Genomic DNA, 22427 nt, shown 5'->3' on the forward strand with positions numbered 1-22427 from the left:
CCGGGATTCACCGACGGCACCTTATCATTGATTTGATTTAATAAACTTATTAATATGCATACATTTCTCATGGGTGCGAGCAAGACGGTCTAAGAAAACAGGGTGAAAAGAAACACCCAAATATTGTCTGAACTCGTTTTTGTTTTTGTTTGTTTGACGAATTCGAGCTCAACTGAAGATACATATTTGCAATAAAAAACTGTACTTGCTGCACTTTAATATTTTTAAAGGCTTAATCTAAATAATAATTGCGAAGTATATCTTAAATATTATATATTCACGAATTTAAAATTATTTTAAAGTAAAATTTTTTTTTTAGAAATATTTTATTTTATGTAAACAAGAAGTAATGTTATTTATTAATAAATAATTTAATAATCATTAACACTTTTATAGATATATATATATATATTTTATTTTAATTACTTTTTTGCGATTTTAAAGAGAAATAAAATATTTTTTAAAAATATTTATAGATTTATTTAATATTATAATAATAATATAGTAATATTGTCGCGAGTGACTTGAATTTGCCATTAACGGCTCCACATCTCTAGTTCCCGTCAACACAAAAGGGAAGACTTCTGGCCCGAGGCCGATAGTTTATATGAAGCACGTACGTTTTATTCTGTAGAAAAATGAATTTAAACTTAAATTACATTCCAGTTAATTCTGGATCGCGCTCACCGCAGTTTGTCCGCCTTATCTCGCACGACAATAAAACGCCCAATATTGGCAGTTAATAATAGCTTTGGCACAAAATCAATTAGTATTTTTTTTTTCACTTTAAATGTACTTGTTCGGAGCAGACCGCTAGCGCCTAATTGTGCGCGCATGGGTGTATGGCTGCACCTGCTGCGCTCTTAGCTTTTTTCTTTCCTTATCTATTTCTCTCTCTCTTCTTCTTCTGTCGCCTTATCTTTTAAGCTTAGCTACATTGTAAACGTTTTGATATATGTTAAAGTCAAGCATTTGATCGGTAGTTGCAGCTCCGACCTGAGAAAAGAAACAGAAAACGAAAATATATATACAGCATTTAATCGACCTCTTCGTGCGTTCTTAGTTATTGCTAAAGGGTGGCAAATTGGTTGTCTTCCCCATAAACAGTACTAACTTCGGCTATCGATTACAATATTCGATTGTCGACATCTCCGATCCCGTGGATAACCGCTTCTTTCAATTCAAAACTGCAAAATATATCGTTTATGCGCATCGTAGCGCGTCTGGCGACTCCATCAGCTCTGCTATAGACTTCCTCCACGAAGCCCTTGCGCCACTCTCGTCCGAGCAAGGCAGGATCACAGATGAAGACCAGTCGCCCTGACGGATGTGCTCCGTCCTCCGGCACCACTTCTAGCAGCGCACAAGAGTGGGTAGGTACTCCAGGATCCAGCTCTTCTAGAAACGGTCTTTGCAGCAGGCGAGCAATCCTCCACTGCTTTCGTGTTGAACATTCCTTGGGCAATACCGCACCCAAGCCAGGGGTATCCGGCAGGTTGGCTACTCTCTTGAGTAGGTAATTTTTCGTCAACAGTGCTTCTTGGCATGCTTCCACCGGAAAGTGGGAAACCGGACGCGAATTCACGAGATTCTCCGCCTCGATGAAGAAAATCCATTCAATGCTTCTGCTTGACAGCTCATTCTGAATTTTTTCCATCTTGAACTAGTCTGTAAAGCATCTGGCCTCTCTGTCAGTTCCAACGAAGCTCTTGCCGTTATCGCTGCGCAGTCTATGTACTGGTTCTCTACAGCAGACGAAATTCCAAATTGCGATGATGCAAGAATCCGTCGACAGGTCGACGGGAAACAGTCACCAACAGTGGCCAAAAAAAATCCTGTGTATTTGTATGTCCATCCACCCGGTCCATCAAGCGGGACCTTACCGTGCTTGTTCGGGTTTTCAACGACCATATCCGGTCACTCTTCTCCGCGACCTCATATGGCTGCATCTGCCTCGGGTATCCTTTTAACACATAATCCTTTATGATCCGTCAGTATTCTAACGCCAACTGTTCGTTGCGCTTCATCTTCTTTTAGACATCGACCAGCCGTTTTTTCGCCATCTCATAGCTCTGAGCAGCTTAAAGTGGTCGTCCTTGGTGTCTTCGAGTATCCTTTGTGCCCGCATGTCGTCGGCACGATGCATGTGGCACGAGCTTCACACCAAAGTTGCGGAACCTCGGTGATGGCGTAGTCAACTGCCCACTTACGGGCCCGAAAACAACCAAGCCTAGCTCGGTTGCGGTCGGACCGTATGCGAAATATGGCAAATCGTATGGCAAATCGCCTTGTTCTAAATGGCAGTCCCAGATGTTCATGATACAGGCTGATGAGCAACATCGGCGCCACGATCCTGTAAAGCTTCATCGGCGGTCGCGTATCCTTATGGACACCCTGAATATCCTGCCGAGTTAACGTCTGCATCGGTAGACTCAAGCTCGAAATGGCATACAAGTTTCTTAGTACATGGATTCTCGTACTCCACTTATATTCAGACTCAGCACGTTGGTGGTCTCTCTTGATGCTCTTCCTCCAAACCATTGGATATTTAGCTGTCGGCGCTCTTCTATAACTCCCAGATACCTCCGTAGCTCGTCGTCAATTATCGTACAATCAGTATACGGAACAGAAGTCGGCCTCCCTCGGCGTTAACGCAGTTTAAACTCCTCTGCACGAGCGCACTCGCTTCCTGTGGAGCCCCTCTCTTCGGGCTGCTGTTCGCCTCGTGGTCCCTCTAACCATCTCGTGGCAAAAACCTCCTGTCCGGGCTGAGTCTGGAAACCTCTGACTGCTGGTTCCCTCCATTGTGGCGACTGAAGCTACCTCGCTGCTGCGGCCCCTACTCATCGTCCGCGCCACGCAGCAGACGGTGATGTAACTTGCGTCATCTATTGATCTGACTCTCACTGTGCACGTTGCAGGACTTACCCACTTTGATGCCTCCTCATAATGCTCCACCTGCCCGGTGCCGAAGCTCCAGTAAATTCCCTGCAGTTAGTAACTGCATGTTGTTCTCCACAGATTAGGTAACATCTGTGCCGGTCATCCTCTTGATCGCATTTGCTGACGTCAATGTTAGCATGTTGAACTCGACGCCTCGACTCCTTTCCCTCTACATCCAAAACGGTAGACACGTACTCCTGTAGGGAGCTTGGCCACAAGCTCCTCCATTAAGGATCGCCGCCTGCAAGAAAGTATTGAGGTTACTCACTCGGGTTGCGAAGGGAACGATTTTCGCTAGATTGTGCTCCGAAATTGGTTGCACTTCTCGCACGTTGTTCAGCTGGCTGCGATTAAGGTGCTCCGGTCGGCCCAACCTAAATGGAAGCTGCTCCATCACGGCGCTGACGTTACCCGGATGAATCTATAGCGACTTCACTGCATCGCGATCATCATCCTTTACGCCTTCATAATCCTGTGATTACTTTCCATAGCTTTAACCTTTAACCTTCCCCAACGCTGCGATCCTCGCTAGGAGATCCGACGTGGGATCCTCTCTGGCACTGAGGTTTCTTCCTGCTGTAATCGGGATAAAAAGTATCCTATATCTGTCTATTGGCTCTAAGCTACCTCCCTACCAATAAGTGGTGTAACAGACATGACTTTCTTTTATATATATAGATATAGGAAAATACAAAATTTTTCCAATCTGACTATTTTTTATGTAACTATGTTAAGTATGTATGTATGTGCGATGGACCTTTCTTTGAAATGCCCATACTTTCTTATTTATTGATTTATATGTTTAGTTTTTTGTTTTATTATGAATGGAACCAGGCACCAGCTCCCCGCGCAGGGACGGGCTGAAGCGTTCAAACGAGGGGAAGTAGGATAAGGGGCAGTATAAAGCTGCCCTTCGAATCCAAAGCCGGCTCCGGAAAAAAGCTGCCCGAAGCTATCCGAAGAGGAGAAGGTAAAGCTCAACTGGGCCGAGCAAAGGATCGAGGAGAGCAGGCTACACTTTGCCAAGCCTCCTAACATGGCATCAACGACCGGTTTCGCCATCAAGGTGGAGGCCACCAAGCGGCAACGCTCTGCCGAGAGCGCCATAAAAGACACTCCGGCATACAAGCGGGAATGCGTGCCCAAGGAATCAGGGCCCGCTTGAAGGTGAAAACCCAAATGGGAAGGAAAATCGTGAATGCCAGAGAGGTGACCAAACGACATTTGATCGTGGCACTCATTGACAAGAGCGATGAGAATGGTAAGATGATCGAGGCGCGGTGGAGGACGATGCATGCGCGGTTCGTTGAGTCATTGGTTACACGGATGGAGGAAGAATCTGTAGCGCCCATGCTCACATTCAATGGTGCCGGTTGGCTAAATGGGGTCATAATCCTAAAGTGTATGGATGTCCCGACGAGAAAGTGGCTGAAGCACACGGTCGGCCGTATGGAATCGTAGTTGGACGGGGCTAAGCTGGAGGTGATGTACAGGGAACTAATCCAATCCATCCTAAAATAAGGTACTCTTCCCCACTGCTATTCAAGGGGGCCGAGCACTGAGATCTCGACATCTCAATCTTAGACTGTAAGGCACTGCACATCACGAGTCCGTTACTCAAAAAGGGGTGCCAATGGGCAGTCCTCCAGATTAAAAAAGAGGCAGAGGACATCCAGTATCCCTGCTCCTCAAAAAGTGTCATCCCAGGGATATGGATGACCACACCCTGAAAGCAGGAGAGGTGGAGAAATACCTAGGTCTGGAAACAATCGTTGACTCCACCCTGGAACTGGATGAGTCCGAAGAGGAGGAAGACGGTGACCTGACGATAGTAGTCAACCCGATTGGAGTTGAGCCCGGTACCCATCTCCCTAAGGGTGCTGCAGCTCAATCTCCATAAGGGCAAAGTCGCGTCGGCTGAACTCCTAATTGCCATGGAGCAAGGGTCCTCCGATGTATCTCTAGTCCAAGAGCCATGGCTTGCCTCGGGCAATGTCGTCGCCGGACTAAAATCCTCAAACTATATCGCAATTTACACACCATCGGTTAGCAGGAACAGAAAAACCGTACTCGTACGGAAGTGTCTTCAAATTAACCTTATATGATCCTAACAGTTTTATAATTTTGTTAACACTAAACGTAAGCCTAAAACAAATCCTTCCTCGCCTTCATTTAAAAATACTACCGCAAATAATGATCAGGCAATAGCCGACCTATTTTCCCAGTTTTTTCAAACATTTTATTCAAACTCTTCGTATTTACAACAGAAAACTTAATTTTCTATCCCAGCCTAAACGAAAGCTCTCTCCTTTTAGATCTTCATCGTGTCAAGCCAGTTTATTCGCCAGGTCCCGACGGAATTCCTGGCTGTGTGCTCAGGTATTGTGCCGACGCTCTGTGCTATCCCCTTCTGAAATTGTTTACCTTGTCCTTGGAAACCTCCCACTTTCTCATTATTTGGAAAGAATCGTTTATTATTCCTCTCCACAAAAAAGGTAGCAAATTGGATGCCAGCAATTATAGAGGAATCTCTAAGTTGTCGGCCATCCCTAAATTATTTGAAAACATTATCACCCCTCACTTACAGCACCTTTGTAGATCGGTTATTTCTCCATGTCAACATGGTTTTATTAAGCGAAGATCAACAACAACAAATCTTTTGGAGCTCTCTTCCTATATTATAAAGGGCTTCCATAATAAATGTCAGACAGATTTAATCTATACTGATTTCAGTAAAGCATTTGACTCTATTAATCATTCTCTCCTCATAAGAAAATTCGATTTAATGGGTTTTCCAAGTGATCTTCTTAATTTGATCACAAGTTATCTGAATTGCAGGACGCAAGGGTTACATCTGGCGTCCCGCAAGGAAGCCATTTGGGGCCCTTATTGTTTACATTATTTATAAATGATCTGCACTAAGTCTTGACTAACTCCAGAGTGCTTATGTACGCGGATGAAGTCAAGCTTTGCGTACGATATAATAACGTTGCCTGCCAGTCGGATATACAAACAGATCTCAATCATTTTCAAACTTGGTGCTGCGTAAAGTTATTAAACTAAAATGGCTCGAAATAAAAGCTAATAACATTCTCTCGTGTCGTTTCTAAGCTTGCTACTTATACGCTGAACTGCTGCTCTTTGGAAAGAATTAATTCTGTTGATGATTTGGGAATCCGATAGGACTCAAAACTTTACTTTATTGATCATATTTCGTCTATGGTGAATAGACCCAGGGTTGTGCTTGGATTTATTGAACGGTGTTCAAAGAAAATTCAAAGACCCATATGTTACTAAATCCTCATATACCTCTTTAGTTCGTCCTATCTTAGAATATGAATTCAAACGAAAGATTACCTTCCTACTCTAGTAGACTCCTATTAATCAACTTGCCGTCCTTAGCCAATCGTAGAACGATGCTGGGGATAACCTTTATTTTTAACCTTATCCATGATGTGGAAAGTGCTGACCTCTTGAGTCAGCTCAATTTCCACGTACCATGTAGAGCTACTAGATACTATATGCCATTAGTGCTGCGCCACTGTAGAACCTCCTTTGAACTGCATGAACCTTTTAGAGTGCTATGTGCAAATTATAATAATTTGTACACACTAATCTCTAACTTAGATACCCTTCCCAAATTAAAATCCTTAATACTAGCACATTTAGTAAACATGCAAGCTAACAACCTGGCAGCACGCCGGTAGTCCATTTTCTCGTATTCTGTCCAATATTTTCCATCGCGCCTACTGACACCTAACCCAAACAGGCACGTGCCTGGTGTCATACGGACCACTTGAATGAACTGACCGAAGTGCATCAACGTCCAATTATATCTCATTACAGCTCGGACGACCTGACTGTGGGGTTACTAGAATGCAAAAGAAGCTACCAGGCTTCTTGCTACATTGCACACGATGGGCCAGCTCCACCGGAAGAACTCAGGAGTCAGGTAGAACCCGGCCCAAGCCCCGACTTTGCTATACGGGGTCTTAGTGTGGTGGCAAGCTATGGAAAAGAGGACCTACAAAATGCTTATGGAGAGAACCTAGCGGCAGGCTCTCCTCTCCATATCTGGGGCGCTAAGGTCAACCCCCACAAAAGCTCTAGAGACTTTAATTGGAATTGATCTCCTGAACATCCACGCGCAAGTAACCGCGGGAAAGGCTGCATAACGTCTATTAGCAATAGGAAACATGTCGACAAAAGGATACGGGAAGAGCTCAATTGGTCGCACCATGAGCAGTGTATCTGATTACATGACGCCCAGAACTTGCCCTGATGTGAAAACATCAACATTCATGGGACCTGAAGCCAATATAAACACTGACGGCTCCAAGATGGAAGGAGGAGTTGGAGCGGGCATATACTGTACAAATCCCGAGTCGAGGCTGTCGTATAAGTTACCAAGCCAATGCAGTATATTCCAGGCGGAAGTCTTCGCCATCAGGAAGGCGGGAGAGCTTGCGCAGGAAATAGCCTGCCCATGTGAGGCGGTAAACTTGTTTGTAGACAGTCAGGTGGCGATTAGATCCATGCAATCGTCAGCGGTCAGTTCCAAAAATGTACTAGCAAGCAGGAATGCACTAAATATCCTGAGCACGACAACGTTAGTGCGGATCTACTGGGTTCCCAGCCACCAATGCATAGAGGGAAACGAAATCGCAGACGAACTTGCCAGTCTCTCTAAGAACGCTTCAAAGCGAGATGGAGAGGCGGGCGGACGTACTAGCAAAAAGCATGTGGAGAGGAAACTCCGCGACTTGCAAAACATCTAAAATCATATGCAAAGAGCGCAATGACAAATTCAGCCACAGGCTGGGCATAACCAACAACGGCAACCGCAGGAAATGCGATGAATCTGAGGCAACCGAAACCTTGGAGCATCTTATCTGTAAGTGCCCAGCCTTAACGCAGGCAATACTAATACACCTAGGTGCCCTAGTGCTGGTATCACTAGTAGATGCCTTCAAGAGGTCGCCAGGTGAACTACTTGCCTTCGCAAAAAGTACCGCGATCCTAAAGGACTTCGACACCGCGTAAGATTCTCCGGGTCTATGTGAAAAACAACATCCGGATAAATAAGAGCCATACTTGCCTATGATTGGCCCCCTCAGTAGGGCCGTCCGGTTCAACCTAACCTAACCTAATCTGTGGGCATATGAGGAAAAATCCCGCCTAAGGCGACAGGCCATATTCAATCGCGCTCATTCTAAACCAGGAGTGGAGTGGCGGAGATCCTCTAAAAATTGACTGGAATCGAAGTGGTCCGGCAGTCCAGGTTGGAAAGTGAAGCGATGGCCTATGGAGAACCGCACATTATTGGTCGCCGCCGGAAACCTGGATTGTGGGAAAGAAACCTTAAAGTAATCCAACAAGGTGAAGCGTATGGCGTGAGCGGCGATAATTTGCGACCATTTCAATGCCTGGTAGCGGACGGAGGATCAGTGCCGGGATGAGAAAGTGAAATAGGCTTCTGCTGGTTACGACGGGGTTTGCGGGTGAGGAATTGGTTGGTCTTTGGGTGGCAAAAGGGAACACAGGGTTCACCATGCGCTGCATACGGAACGGCCAAAGAACTCGTCAGGGTATCCGCGGCGAAATTGGACAGGAAGCAATATAGGAACATGAGTCCCCTTGAAGCCCTATATTCCATGCAGTAGATAGCGGATCCGATTGAGCTCGCAAAATTTTAAACCGAAATCGGAGAAATAAGCATGTGACGTAGGAAAAGCTTTTGAAAAGTTGGCTCCGGAGATAATGGAGTTGACTAACGAGGTGGCTCAGCCGTTGAGGCAGACTGCAACCGCAATGCAGTCGATCCGAGATGATTTTTCGACGGAAAAACTGGAGAAGTATTCGGATGCCAGGAGGCACCGGGAGCGTGATAGAGAACTGTGAGATTTTCTTTGACGGCGACTCGAACAAACACTCCGTAGAGGACTTTGTGTTCCGCCTGGAATACCTACAGAGATAGGTGCGATGTTCTTGGAATCAAGTGCGGGGGAATTTTTTACCAGCTAATGCGAGGCTAGGCCGCGAAACGGTACTGGAAGTATGACCGTGAGAATTCTCTGCATATGTGAGTGGATCTCAGGAAGAGTCTGGTGGCGAGGTTCCGGGGTATAGGAGGCGAGTTCGAGCGCAGACAACCACTCCATGGAGGATACCCTGCCGATGCACCGCCTGGGTAACCGATTGCTGGCCCCCATACCGGAGGCGGAATTGGTCCGGATAATAAAGAAGGGACTTATCGACGAAGTCACCCATTTGTGTGTTCTGCGAGGATGTAAAACGTTGAACAGCTGCGGGAGGAGTTCCTCGATGTGGAGGGAGCCTTTGTGAAGCGGGACAGCCGAGTCAAGTTCCAGGCGAACTTCTGTAGAAGAAGTTTCGTGGCCAAGGATGCACTGCCTGATCATGGCTTTCACGACTGCCTCGCTGGAACTTAAAATCTTCTGCTACCGCTGCGGGGTGGTGGTTGCGCCTAACTGCCCGTTGTGTATGGGAAAGGGGAGGACGAGCGCCGAAAAAGTGGGTGGCCTGCTACTCGAAGTACAGGCCAAACCGCAATTGAACTTTCCGCCGAAGCATTCAATATCGATGCCGGAATTAGTAAGTCAAATAAGTAAAAATATTTTTTAGTAGAGGAACGGATGCAAAAGTATCTCTATGTTTGGATCCGGATGTTCGCCAGCCACCAAATGACCAGATTGGAGTCTGTATTCGAGGGGTGACCCTGCGAGAGAAATAAAAGGAAATATTGATAGCGGTGAAGAAGGAGTTCCTAGCATTTCAGAACGTCGGACTGGCCAAGACATCGGTGGAGACGCATCAATTCAGCTCGCGGAAAGCGCAGATTATTTAAGGATATACATTATCCCCAGTCGCTAGTGATACAGGACATTGTTTGGGCCGGAGTCGACAAGATGTTAGAGCTTGGTGTGATCGAGGTTAGTAAAGAACCGTGGCGTAACCATATGATATCTCCGGCTAGTCGCGGAGTGCCTGAGAAAGCAAATTTGACGAAAAGGCATAAAAGACACTTAGGATTTATCATCGGTGTAGGCACACTTCGAATGGATCCGGAGAGGATCGTCGCAATCCAAAAGGTACCCGAACCGAAATCGATATAGGAACTGCGAACTTTCCTGGGCACGACGTGGTTGCACCGCCGCTTCATTAAGGACTTCGCAGAAGCCAATGGCGTGATACAGGGATTGAAAACGGCACTTACCTCGGCCCCTGTCTTGGTCCATGCCGATTTTAAACGGTCGTTTTATGTCCAGTGCGACGCGTCGCATCATGGGGTGGGAGCGTTACTAATCCAGTACGACAAAGACAAGAATAAGCGACCGATAGCTTTCTTCTCTGCAAAATTTAATAAACATAAAATAAATTATTCGGTTACAGTTCGTTGACAGCAGTAACTCCCGTAGAATAATTCCGGCCGCATGTGGAGCTCATGCCGTTTACGGTGATCATTAACTATGACAGCTTAAAGACGCTGACGAAGATGAAGGTCTTTAGTGGACGCCTGGCACGATGGCCACTAAGGTTGCAGAGCTGTGACTTCCAGATATCACACCGGAGGAGTCTAGAAAGTGGTGACGGATTCGTTATCCAAATGTGTGGAGAAGCTGGAACTGGATGCTGACGACACTTTTGGGTTCGACACGACGGAGTTCGAATTTGCACAATATAAGAAGATACTGTATGAGATATGGGAAAATCAAACCGAAGTGTCGACCGGTCGTGAAGAGAGTTAGGGACGACCAGAGCTGGGCCTTCCATCAGGAGGTCTTTATCCATGAAGAGCTGTTCAAACAAATGCCAATACGCCTTTACTTCTGGGCTTTCACTTCATGTTGTAGGTTTAGTCGGTCGCTCCCCTTTTTTTAGCCATTGCAAAATTATAGCAATAGTGGGATCTTTTTCCTGGCTGCTAGCGATGTCGACGGGCTAAATTTTGCGGAAACAAAAACTTGTGGCCGTCGTTTTGCTCGGTCCTGGTGCAAACGCGGTAGTCGCCACAGGGACGAAAAGACAAGGCTTCGGCGTTTCCATTCCATGTCGTATTGTTGAAGTCGTTCAATCCATCGAGCTAGTTGCCCTTCAAGTTCCCGAAAGTTGAATAGCCATCGGAGGCACGAGTGGTCCGTGCGCAGCATAAATCTCCGTCCATTTAGATGGTAGGTAGGTTACAGAGGTGAGGCCCATTGCTGGGGCCTCCAATTAGAGCTAAGCTCCTTTTTGTTATACTCCCTCTGTTTTTTGTTGTTATACACTATCAGTACCATCCAGAGTCAGCAAGGAATCCTAGGATTGCTGAAACTTTCAGCTTACCTATGCTTCTCAGTGACTCCATCTGGTAGGCACCGAAGTGGCGAAATCTGATGGGCAGAAGCAGACCAGATGTTCCGGTGTCTCTTGCTCTGTAGGTTGCTTACAGCTTCTACAGATTGCGTTGTATGGCAGTCCCAACTTCATTGCGTGCGAACCGATCGCCCAATGTCCCGTGGTGAGTGCCGTGAACCTGGTGATATCCCGCTTGCTGTTGGATAGCTGTTCCCTGGTTCGTTTCTTGTCGTACCTCGGCCAACATTCCCTTGACCTTCTGTGATCGGTCTTACTTTGCTATTCTTTATTAGCTATCTGCTTAAAGTGGTCATGGATCCTTGTCTGCATCGCGTTTAGGGAGATCGGTAATTCAAAGTCAGAACTTAGCCCTGACGAGCCTGCACGGGCTGCCTTCTCATTTCCTGGGATCTCGTTGTGTCCCGGTACTTGTACCTCATTTTTGTCGACTAGTCTATTAAGGGCCTTCTTGCATTCTGCCACTAGTCGTGAGTTCGTTTTCACGGCAGATAGGGATTTTATAGCCACTTGGCTATCCGAGTAGATCCGCACTCTGGTGTCCCTGAGGCCCTGCCTGAAGGAAAGTTCGACTGCTTCCCTTATGGCTTGTAACTCAACCTGAAAGACCGTCGCTGAGTTAGAGAGATTGAGAACCTTTTCGATTCCCAAATTTTCAGCGTAGATCCCAGCCCCTACGCCGCAGCTCATTTTTGAGCCATCGGTGTAGAGGGACACCTCGTTCTCCATTACTACTTTGCCCCTACTCCAGACTTCCCTTGATGGGAATAAGGTCGAGAATGTGTTCCCGAATTTCATCTCCGCGATTATGTAGTCGGTCTTAACGTCTGTGTTAATGCTGCTGCTTTCAAGGATCTTGCCGTGCCTGGCGCCGTAATCCCTCCAGCAATTGCTTGCTTTCAGTCTTACTGCGCTCTGTGCTGCAATGTCCTTCACGAACAGCTCTGTCGGCATTATATCTAGGATAGCGTTGAGAGCAGCCGCGTGGCATGAGCGCATTGCACCCACTGCCCCCGCACTCGCTGCCCGTTGCATACGTGTCAGCTTCGTTCGTAAGCCCTAGTTAGTGCCGGCCAGCATACTAGGGCTCCGTAAGTTAGTATTGGCCGTACCACTGCTGAGTAAAACCATAAAAGCAATCTTTGGGTGCAGTCCCCAATTGTTCCCAAACATTTTTCTGCAGGAGTAGAATGCAATGCTTGCTATCCTTACTCTTTCTGCAATGTTTTCTTTCGATGAGAGCTTTATATCCAGAATTACTCCTAGATACTTCGCTCGCTCCGCTAGTTTTAGCTCCATGTCGTTTATACTGAGCATGTTGAAGGGTGGTATCTTAGTTCTTCGTGCGAAGAGCATAAACTCCGTTTTAGTGGGGTTGATACCTAGTCCGCAGGTTTCTGCCCATTTATTTAAACGACCTAGCGCACCCGTCATTATTTCGCTAATAACGTCAGGGTATGGTCCTGATACTAGCAGTACTACGTCGTCCGCGTATGCAACTGCTTTGACTCCACCCGTATTGAGATCTGTCAATATGGCGTTCATATTTGTGAGGTGTCTCTCTCTTCACAGTCCGCGTGAGGTGAGTGCCACTCAGTTCGGCTGTGATCGTCCTGCTCTTAAGCATGACTCCGATCCACTCTCTGATGCCTCTCTCAATACCTAGCAAGTTGAGGGAGCCTAGGATAGAGTCGGGGTTCACGTTATTGAACGCGCCTTCGATGTCTAGGAAGGCTGCCATCGTGTATTGTTTGTTTTGTAATGTCTTCTCGACATGATGTACAACTACGTGTAGCGCTGTTTCCGTAGATTTCCCTCTGCGATACGCATGCTGTGCACCCGAGAGTTGATGTCCTTCTAGAGACTCTCGGATGTGGACGTCCAGGAGTCTCTCTAGTGTCTTCAGGGTGAAGGAGGTGAGACTTATCGGTCTATAATCCTTTGCTAGGATGTGCCCCCTTCTGCCCGGTTTCGGTATAAAAATGACTTTAGCCTCTCTCCGCAGCAGTGGGACGTGCGTCAGTCTTAAACAAGCTTCGTAAATGGCTTTTAGCCATTTGCAAATACTGTCCTTAGCTGATTGTAGCATTGCCGGTATTAAGCCATCTGGGCCCGGGCTTTTATACTTGTCGAATGAATCTATTGCCCACTGGATTCGCTGTGGTAATGATGTCTTTCGTAGGTGTATCCATTTGAGAGCTCGTTCCCTCCTCGGGTTCCGAGCTCACTCTTAGGCTTACTGGGAAGTGGGTGTCAACTAGTAGCTCTAGTGACTCCTCAATTGTCGTCGTAGCAGAGCCGTCTACCCTGTTGATCAGGGTAGGGCTTATGTGCCCTTTGGCGAGGATTTTGCTTACTCTCGCCGTGTCCTTTATGCCTTCCAGTGACTCGCAGTAGTTTTGCCAGGACTCTTTCTTGGCCTTGTATACTGCCTTCTTGTACAATTTTTGTGCCTCTTTGTATGCTCCCCAATCCCGGGTTACATAGCTGTTGTTGAAGGACTTTCTCGCGCTCTTTCTGAGCTCGCTTAGTTCCTTTGTCCACCACGGTGGGTATTGCTTCTTCGAGAATGTTAGCTTACAAGTCTCTTTGAAGGAGTTGTTCAGAATACTTGTTAGGTCTTCAACCTCCTTGCCGAGTGCCTTTGCAGTGGATATTGTCTTGATCCTCCTGCCGTTTACTTTAGATCGGACAATTTCGCTGAAATTGTTCCAATCCGTCTTACGGGGGTTTCTTTTTGGCACCTGTTTCTTAACTGGTGTCGTTATTTCAAAGAAAATGTACCTATGGTCTGAGAAGGAGTGTTCTGTCGATACCCTCCAGTTCTCGACCCTGTAATTATTTTGCTCTATAAGTAAAGTGAGGTCTAACACCTCTTCCCAACCTTGAAAATTTTCCGTGCTCGGAAAGATAAAGGTCGGGGCATTACCCTTATTGCATATCGTTACATTTCTACATATAATATTGTCAAAGAGTGACTCACCTCTTTCATTAGTCTTCGAACTACCTCAGAGCGTGTGCCTCGCGTTCGCATCACACCCGAGCACAAGGGTCGTCTTCGTTGCTTCCGCCCATTGCAGCAGCTTGACTACCGGCTCAGGCGGGGCCGGCTCGTCATGGGCCATGTATGCTGATGATAGGGTGACTCCGCTCCCATCCGCCGCCACGAATCTGGCCACTGCTAGGTCAGGTGTGCTGAGATTGGGACAGAGAAAAGCGTTAAAATGATTCATGATTACAATGCAGGCTCTCGACCTACGATTCGAGTTTGTGCACAGTAGTGTGTATCCTTGGATTCTCAGTCCAGCGACTTGCCCGTCCCTGGTCCAAGGCTTCTGTATCAGATTAGCTGAGATTAGCTGAAGCGTGCGAGCTGCGCTTCAGGTTAATCTGCACGATTTTCGACATCGATGTTGGTGGGGGTGGCGTCAGGAGATTTGTCGTCGATGACCATGTCGTCCAACAATTTGTTGGTGTCATCGACCTCTTCCAGAATCTCGTCCGGCTCGGCCAAGAAGACCTTAATCTTGGCCTTCCTGATGTCGTACCGGACCTTGTGGTCGTTTGCCTCCAGCTGGGGCAGACATTGCTGGTTAATCAGCAGGAGGAAAGGCTGACTCGCCATCATTACCTGCTCTGCCCTGAAGATGGTCCAGTTCTCTGTATGTATATCTGGGTTCTGGGCCTTCAGACAGGCGATCACCCTTGCATGGTCAGTTTGGCCCTTAGGTAACCAGATGCGAGCTCTGGGTCTCCTTGGGATCTCCCTGGCGCGGACTAACCTAATCTTAAGGCCAGCCCATGTGTCGCTAATCTTAGCCACACACTCCGCCAGGAAGCTTCGGGAGAACCCGTCGTCGCACCTGATGACCCGGTGCCCTCTGACCACGTCTGAGGAGTCGAAGGAGGGGATGGGGCCGGTCTGCATGCTGACCAACCTGTCGGTCACCATGTCGGCCAACTTGGCCTCGATCTTCTCCCACTTCTCCGACAGCAGGCGACCGTCGTCATAGAGCTCGTCCACCAGTGCCATAGCCAGACTGTCTCTGGCCACCTCGCTAAACTTATTTGCCTGGCTGACAAAGTTAGTCGCACGCGGTTTACCCTGTGGGTCCTTCGCTCTCTTAGGCGCGCTTTCGCTCACTTCCTGTGAGCGAATTCGCTTTGCCTTCGAGGGCTAGAGCGCCGCCGTGTTTGCCGCTTTATACTGCTCATATTCCGCGATCTCCGCAAGGAATTTGGCCTTGTCCTCGGCATCCCGAGGGTCAGTTTTGCCCTCAGCCTCATTCTTGGCTATCTTGCCGAGAACGAAACGGGCTCTGTTGACCCTCGCTCGTCTCTGATGGTGAGACATTTTCGCTATTTCTGAGGTGGTGCTCAGCTGAGCCCCACCTGTGTGTTTCGATTGGGGAGTGCTACTCGCTCTCCTCTCGGATTGCGACTCTTCTCCGTCGGTCTCCGATGCAATGTGAGATGCAGCGACCAGTCTCGGCCTCTGCAACTCCTTCTCGTCCTTCGTTGACATTGTTTGGGGTTTATCCTCTCCCGGGAGTTCCGAAGCTCGGTTTTTTGTAGTCATTTCATTGCATAAACGCCCGTTTTGCTCGACCTGGCAAGCGCAGCGGGCCAGAGGGGGGTTGGCGCTTTGAAGAAGGTCGACCGCAGCTTCCCCCCAAAACTGCGGCAAGGCCACTTACGACCCAGGGTTGCCTGGCCCTGGGAAGGCTCCGTGCAGACACAGCTGGCTTTACCCCTCAGCTGCGAACCTGAAAGTCAGTGTGCACGGGTCGCATCACACACCTGACTTGAGGGGAGGCTGATTAAAGACTGCCTAGGTCCGCCCGACTACAATTGGTCAGCATCCCCGGTCGAGCCTCGACTGGGGACCTGCTTCCAGCCGCCCTCGCTTGGAGAGTATAGTCGCACTACCGATGGTGTACACAGTTACGGCAGATGACGCAGTCATCCGTTTATCCCCCTGTGCACCCTATCGGCTGACGGCCGTCCATTTATATAGTGATTAACATGTTTCGTGGCCAAAACATCAGTCAGCAACTTTCGCCAAGTTACACAGTAGTTTCGGTCCGCAGCACTAAATAACTTGTAATATTCCAGTACGCGGTCCTGGCCGCCTTGCCGTTGACCAAGCACAGCCTACCGTTAGCAGCTGCTGACCATATGAAGGGGCTTAGCTTCCGTGCAGACTCCGCGCGATTGTGGCGAAGTCGGATAAACTTGGGGTATTACGAACATAGCCCCACTTCCTTTTTGTTCCGAGGTGGTGCCCACTTTTCAACCTTTTCGGGACCCGCCCTTAAGCACTCGCGGCTAACAATGTGACCCAGAAAGTTAACCTTGGTTTAAAAGAAGTGACACTTGCAGGGACTTAGCTTCAGTCCTAAGCTCTGCAATCTATCGAAGAATTGCTGCAAGTGGTCTAGGTGCTGCTCGGCTGTATGAGAGTGTGAGATAATGTCGTCAAGGTAAACCAGGATAAATTTCTGTGTACTACCAAAGTCAAAGGTAGCTGGCGCGTTGGTCAAGCCAAACGGCATTACGTTGAATTGAAATAGACCAGCATCATAAGTAAACGCGGTCTTAAATCGAAAGTCGTCGTCCATTTTCACCTGCCAGTTCTGGAGGTCCATGGTAGTGAACCAGCAACGTGCATATTAATTAAGATGTCGTCCATCCTCGGTAGGGGATACGAATCCTTGACGGTGATGTCGTCGTGCCCTTCCTGGCCATCGCTAGACTCTGGCGGGCGCCAGGTTCCTTGTTCGGCGGAAGCTTCGCGTCGAGGTGCAGCGAGGCATTCGGAGTTGCGGCAATCTCTATGTCCTCAGACGGGGCGGCACTCCCTTCGGGAGGTGGCAAGGAGAGCAAGGGGACCAGGCCGACATCGATTGCAGTAGGAGGAAGATTATGACGGGCGCCAGGCTGCTCAGTGGGCGTTGACAGTGCGATGAGAGGCGGCGAAGTGACGCGGAGGTAGAAATCCGTTCCAGTAACCCTTGAACGAAGAGGAGTAGGAGACAAGGTAGCAGATGCACGCTGGGGCTTTAGGGGTTGCCCGTCAACTTCCGCCTCAAGAAGTTGGCGACAGTTAGTTTCTCGAGGATGACACGGAACTCCGGGAGGAAACTGGACCGGCCACCGGTTTCCTCATATACAGTTTTCTGCATTTCTTTCGTTCTGACCAGTGGTATTCCTCAGCCATGTCGTCCAGGAGGCGCTGAAATTCCGGTCAAGGAGGGTGCCGTCATAGGTAGAATTTTCATTGCCTACTTTGTTTCGGAGTTCTCTTACAGAAACCCATGAGATTTGTTTTTGTTTTTCGAACATGACACCATAATCGGACAGGAAAGGAATTTTAGTACTGAAGGGTCATTACAGAGATTTTCAAATTGTAACCGTTTGGTGAGGAGCACCGCATTTGCGCTGAGATTCACTTTCCAGTGTCGTAGACTATGTTGTGGTCGAGAGGATCACGCACACTGATAAAGTAATCGCAATTAGAAGTGTTTGCTTCGGGCAATCAAGTAAAGCCAGCCAATTGTGCGGGTGGTCTCCATACTTAGACGAGAACGGAGTAATGCGAGCCAGCGGAAGGGTTGAACACGCGGCGGTGTTCCATATAGCGTGCAACGGCCAAGCATACTGTCTCACAAAGAGGTACTAAAATATGTGATTCCAAGATACGGAGGCATTAATTAGGACGATCCGGAAGAAGTCCTGGATAACGGAATTACGGAGGCTGCTAAGGAAAGTGATCAGCAGCTGCAGTGTATGTAAGCGACCAACGCAGTCCGTGATGAGCCCGGATGAGCCACCTCAGGCCTCCAACCAATGGCCTCCGACCTGGACTATTTTGTACCGCTGCTTGTGACTGTCGATCGTTACGTAGAGAAGAGGTGGGTGAAGCGAGAGAACTGCTGATTAAGGCGGAGAGCATTGTGAACTCTCGTCCTCTCACTCATCTGCCTGTGACGGTGGACCAGGAGGCTCCACTGGCATCAAACGATTTGCTGAAGGAAGTGCCGTATATTCCAGAGTCTGCGTGACGCGCTACCAGGAACCAGCGGCGCATAGCACGAATGATGCGGGATCGTTTCTGGAAGCGATGCGTCCATGAGTAGTAGAAACGAAGTGTCGTGGAAGATGTGTTCATCGGAAATGATAGAATACCTCGTCGAGCGGCGGTGCAGACTAACGATAAAGCCAAAACGACGATGCAACCTGCTTTAAAGCTATCCTGGACTTATTAATGCGTCTGATTCAACGGGGTTGGGAAGTCGCGGGGCGAATTAGGCTATTAACAGTTAGAAAGGTTTAAAAGTTAGTACCGCTAGGAGTTAGTGTATTTATGTAGTATTTCAAAGTTTTTAATTCGGGCACAGTAAAAGGGCTTACAGATAAAGGGAAGGAAAACTACGCTATGTAAACTTTGTAACGTATTCCAGGTAAGGGTTAACTTATCTACATTGTTACACGCCCACATGTGCACGAAAGGCTTGTTATTGTGGACGTTTTCATTAGGCATCCCCTGAAAAACAGCTAAGAATATTTACTGACCGTATTAGGTATAAACTGAGCTAATACAATGGACCTCGAATATCCTAGATTGAATCCAGAATTTTCGGGGTCGCAGACATATTTTAGTCGTTTGTCTGCTATTATGCCTATTTTGTTTTTGTCAAATTTTAGGCTTTGTAGCTAATTTTAAGGCCTCAGCGTTTTTACCTCCCAAAGGAAGGATCTTCCATCGACAAGCTCGAAGGCCACTTTTCAGATTGTCATTTCCCAACCATTGGGGAAAACATCTAACTGATCTTCGCTCACAGTAAAGGCAGAGAGTCCCTCCACTTCCGGGACTGAGTTCCTTAGTTCCAAAAGAATGGTATCCTCAGACCAGCCATGTCCGCAACCGCTGCGCAAGTTAATTGCAATCAGCGATTGCGAAAGCCTCTTTGAGGCGACGATCAATACTCCTGGTCAAGCATCCCTGGTCACATCCCTGCACACACTACAAGTACGTCTGCAAAAATGGCGAAAAAGTCGAAAAGTCGCTCTGACTTAAATTCCTGCTTACGAATGTCGCTTCGTCGAGGGAAGCGCTTCAAGATCGTTTTCAAAACAACCGACTTCTAGTCAAGAGCCAAATCAAGTTCCTTTTTAACTTGAGTTCCATATTGCAAGAGTCTGGTCAGGCTCTAAATTAGCTTTAGTCCACGATTCACGGGTGTTTAACTGCCATTGCACTTTCCCAAATATCCACTGAGAATTGGGATCTCCTAAACTACCAAAGGTTACCCTATCCATATGGGAACAGTCCCTCACGGCGAAGTCCGAAATACTAAGTTGCGAAAAAATGAACACCTTCCTGAGTTAAAGGTATTAAACACTGGAGGCCATTGAAGATATGAAACTGACTAAAATAGTTCCGAAGAGACTTTAATCCTTCGAGACAAAGGTTCATTCAGGCGACGTTTATTTGCCATTCCGCAAATGCTGGTCCAGTCCTGCTATCCTGAGTATCCAGATTTCGAAGTGGCGGTACTTTCAATACGTGTTCAGTGCAGACATTTCAAATATGTACCATCAAGTCTCAGTGGATCCAAAGCATACACCTTATCAAAGAATTCTGGCCTGGTTAAGAAAGCCTGTTGCAACTGGACCACGTTTGTGACCAACAGAGTTGCCAAGAACACTCAGGCCACACCAGTCGACTTCTGGGTACACGTTCGATCCGAACGGGACTCCGCCGATAATAGATAATTCTGCCCTATGACTTTAAGCTGTCTCACCTTCTCATTCATGAATGATCAGTCATCTTTCCAAGTGAACGGACGTGTTTTTTTCTTGCGCTCTCGTTTTGTGTTAAAGTTTGAACCAAACCACCGGGGTTAACTTAAATTTTCTATTTTGTGTTTATAACTTCCCGTTCAATTCGCGTGTGCATGCAGCTATTCTAATTTGTGTTTATAATTAATCAAAACACAGAAAGCTTTTGCCTATGTGTCGGACGTGTTTTCCTTCGCTTAAAGTTTTCCCCGTGAATATTTATTCTAAAAAGCCCGAATTTTTGGCAAGTGATCAGTGTTTTGGCGATCTTTTTTTACACACAACATCTGGATCATCTCATATAAAGACTGTGACTTTAATTTCCGAAAACATTATCGGCGAAAAATATTCTTTCGCCCTTATTTTCTTGAGCCGTGTGTTTATCGCTTTCTGCTGCGCCGGTGTCAGTGTTGATGCTGCTGCAAGTGATCTGCAAGCCGCGAACAATCACATAAACTCATACTTTCTTGACCTGAGGTTAAGCTTATATTTTTCTCTCGCTCTATTTTTGTTTTCATCGGTTCCTTCCCCACTCAAGTTAATTACCTTTCTATTACTTGCGAGTGCTTCTTACGATTTATTATTATTGTGCCACGGATTGTCCACATTTCCGCAAAAATACTTCGCGGCAAGCCACTGTTTATGGTTTACTGTGCACTAATGCCGCACACCCTGGCTGTGCCTATCTTGGGCATGTTGGCCCGCGCATCGCCGACCGCATACGGGATCACGCTGGCTTGGATTGGACGTGCTCGAGCTGCCTTCATATTAAACCTGAAATGCGGATTTTTATGAACCCATTTGGAGTTTCAATCTTTGGCAGCTGGGTTCAAGGATTCGGCAAGCCGTTTCCAGAAAATGAAATCTTTTTTAAATCAATGAAACTGATAAGTGTCACACCAAATAGCAATACGGGACCTATTCCTAATAATTTTTTTGCCTATTGCAGACCCCGCGAGCCCCCTTTTGCTGTTTAGCCCACGCAACCCATCCAATGGTCATACCACGGGTGTTGCTGATGACTCAGCTGCCGCTGTCGCTGCGTCGGGTCAAGCAGTGAATACTTCCACTTGCCCTGGACTAGCTGATATCGTCGCATCTCCGACCATGCAGCCAATCAACGTGAATCTGGCATCTACGTCGCATGCTGCTGCAGCAAGCAAAGCCCTGCTGGCCTCAAAACAAACAAAGGATGCATCTCCTCTGACTTATAGTCCCAGACTACACCTTTCAACTATCTCTGTTGCTGCCCCTAGGAGTCTGGCGCCTCTTGCTGGCGTTCCCACAAAAAGGCTAGTTTTTGTCTCCCGCCTTAATCCTGATGCATCCGTGAAAGACGTCGCTATTCACTTGAGCAACAAATTGAATGTTTCTTTAACTGAATTTTCTGTCTCAAAATTCAATTTCAAGCAGAAACGAGATATTTATTCTTTTAAAATTGCACTTTCGGACGCCTTATATAATAAGGTTCTTGGTGCTTCCGTATGGCCCTTACATGCTATTGTTCATGAATTTCTTTTCAAGAGCAACCCTCGGGCTGGAGTGCCTCTCACTCCCTCAACCAGGTCTCCAAAAAACTAATCAACTCGTTTTTTTTTGTACTATCAGAATGCTCGTAGTTTGTTGGGGAAACTTAGCAAGCTGCACGCTAATAGTGCCTCCTTCGATGCCAACGTTATTTCTTTCACTGAAACGTGGCTTAATTCCTCTGTTTCTGATTGCGAATTATTCGCTAGCAACTATATTGTCTATAGGCGTGATCAAATGCGTACTGGCGGCGGCGTTCTTATTGCTGTGAAATCTAACCTTATTTCTGACCTGGTTCCCATAACCTTCTCAGATAATACTTTGGAGTTTGTTGCGGTTCGTGTTCAAGTTCACGACTACTCTCTTTATGTATCATGCTCTTACATCCCACCCCGGTCTGACGCTACTATTTTTCTACAGCACCTGTCCTTAATCCAATTCAGTCAACTCTGGGTGTTAGTGACAATTTGATAGCTATGGGCGATTTTAACCTTCCTTCCATATCTTGGATGCCATCACCTGACACAAATTTTCTGGTTCGCACTGCAACTCATGACTTTGTCCAAGGTCTTATTGACCTTTCTTTGGGCCAATTAAACTACGTCAAGAACTGTAGTGATAAAATCTTGGACCTTATCTTTGCGTCCGAGTTCGCCAACGGCCTTGTCTCAATAATTGACCCTATCTCCTGTCCTGAAGATGCTTATCATCCCACACTGAAGATAATTCTTGAAGCG

At 47.2% G+C, this 22427-nt stretch overlaps 1 long non-coding RNA gene and 3 pseudogenes across 2 annotated transcripts; 1 reads left to right on the plus strand and 3 right to left on the minus strand.

Moving 5' to 3' along the window:
- Positions 1 to 294: 294 nt before the first annotated feature.
- Positions 295 to 2223, minus strand: LOC147645153 (uncharacterized). Of its 2 annotated transcripts, XR_015270141.1 has the most exons (3): positions 1115 to 2223; positions 688 to 996; positions 295 to 628 (listed from the first exon to the last, which is right to left on the minus strand). It is a non-coding gene; the product is annotated as an uncharacterized LOC147645153 (long non-coding RNA). The 2 variants fall into 2 exon arrangements; XR_015270140.1 differs by having other exon boundaries at positions 295 to 996.
- Positions 2224 to 3767: 1544 nt separating this feature from the next.
- On the plus strand, positions 3768 to 5026 carry LOC147645154 (uncharacterized; annotated as a pseudogene).
- A 4849-nt stretch (positions 5027 to 9875) lies between these two features.
- LOC147645155 (uncharacterized) lies at positions 9876 to 11010 on the minus strand (annotated as a pseudogene).
- Positions 11011 to 12061: 1051 nt separating this feature from the next.
- Positions 12062 to 15673, minus strand: LOC147645156 (uncharacterized; annotated as a pseudogene).
- Between the last annotated feature and the right edge of the window lie 6754 nt (positions 15674 to 22427).

The sequence above is a fragment of the Drosophila serrata genome, unplaced genomic scaffold (genome assembly GCF_035046125.1).
Source record: "Drosophila serrata isolate PLE 108 unplaced genomic scaffold, ASM3504612v1 contig_7, whole genome shotgun sequence".
Taxonomy (NCBI): domain Eukaryota; kingdom Metazoa; phylum Arthropoda; class Insecta; order Diptera; family Drosophilidae; genus Drosophila; species Drosophila serrata.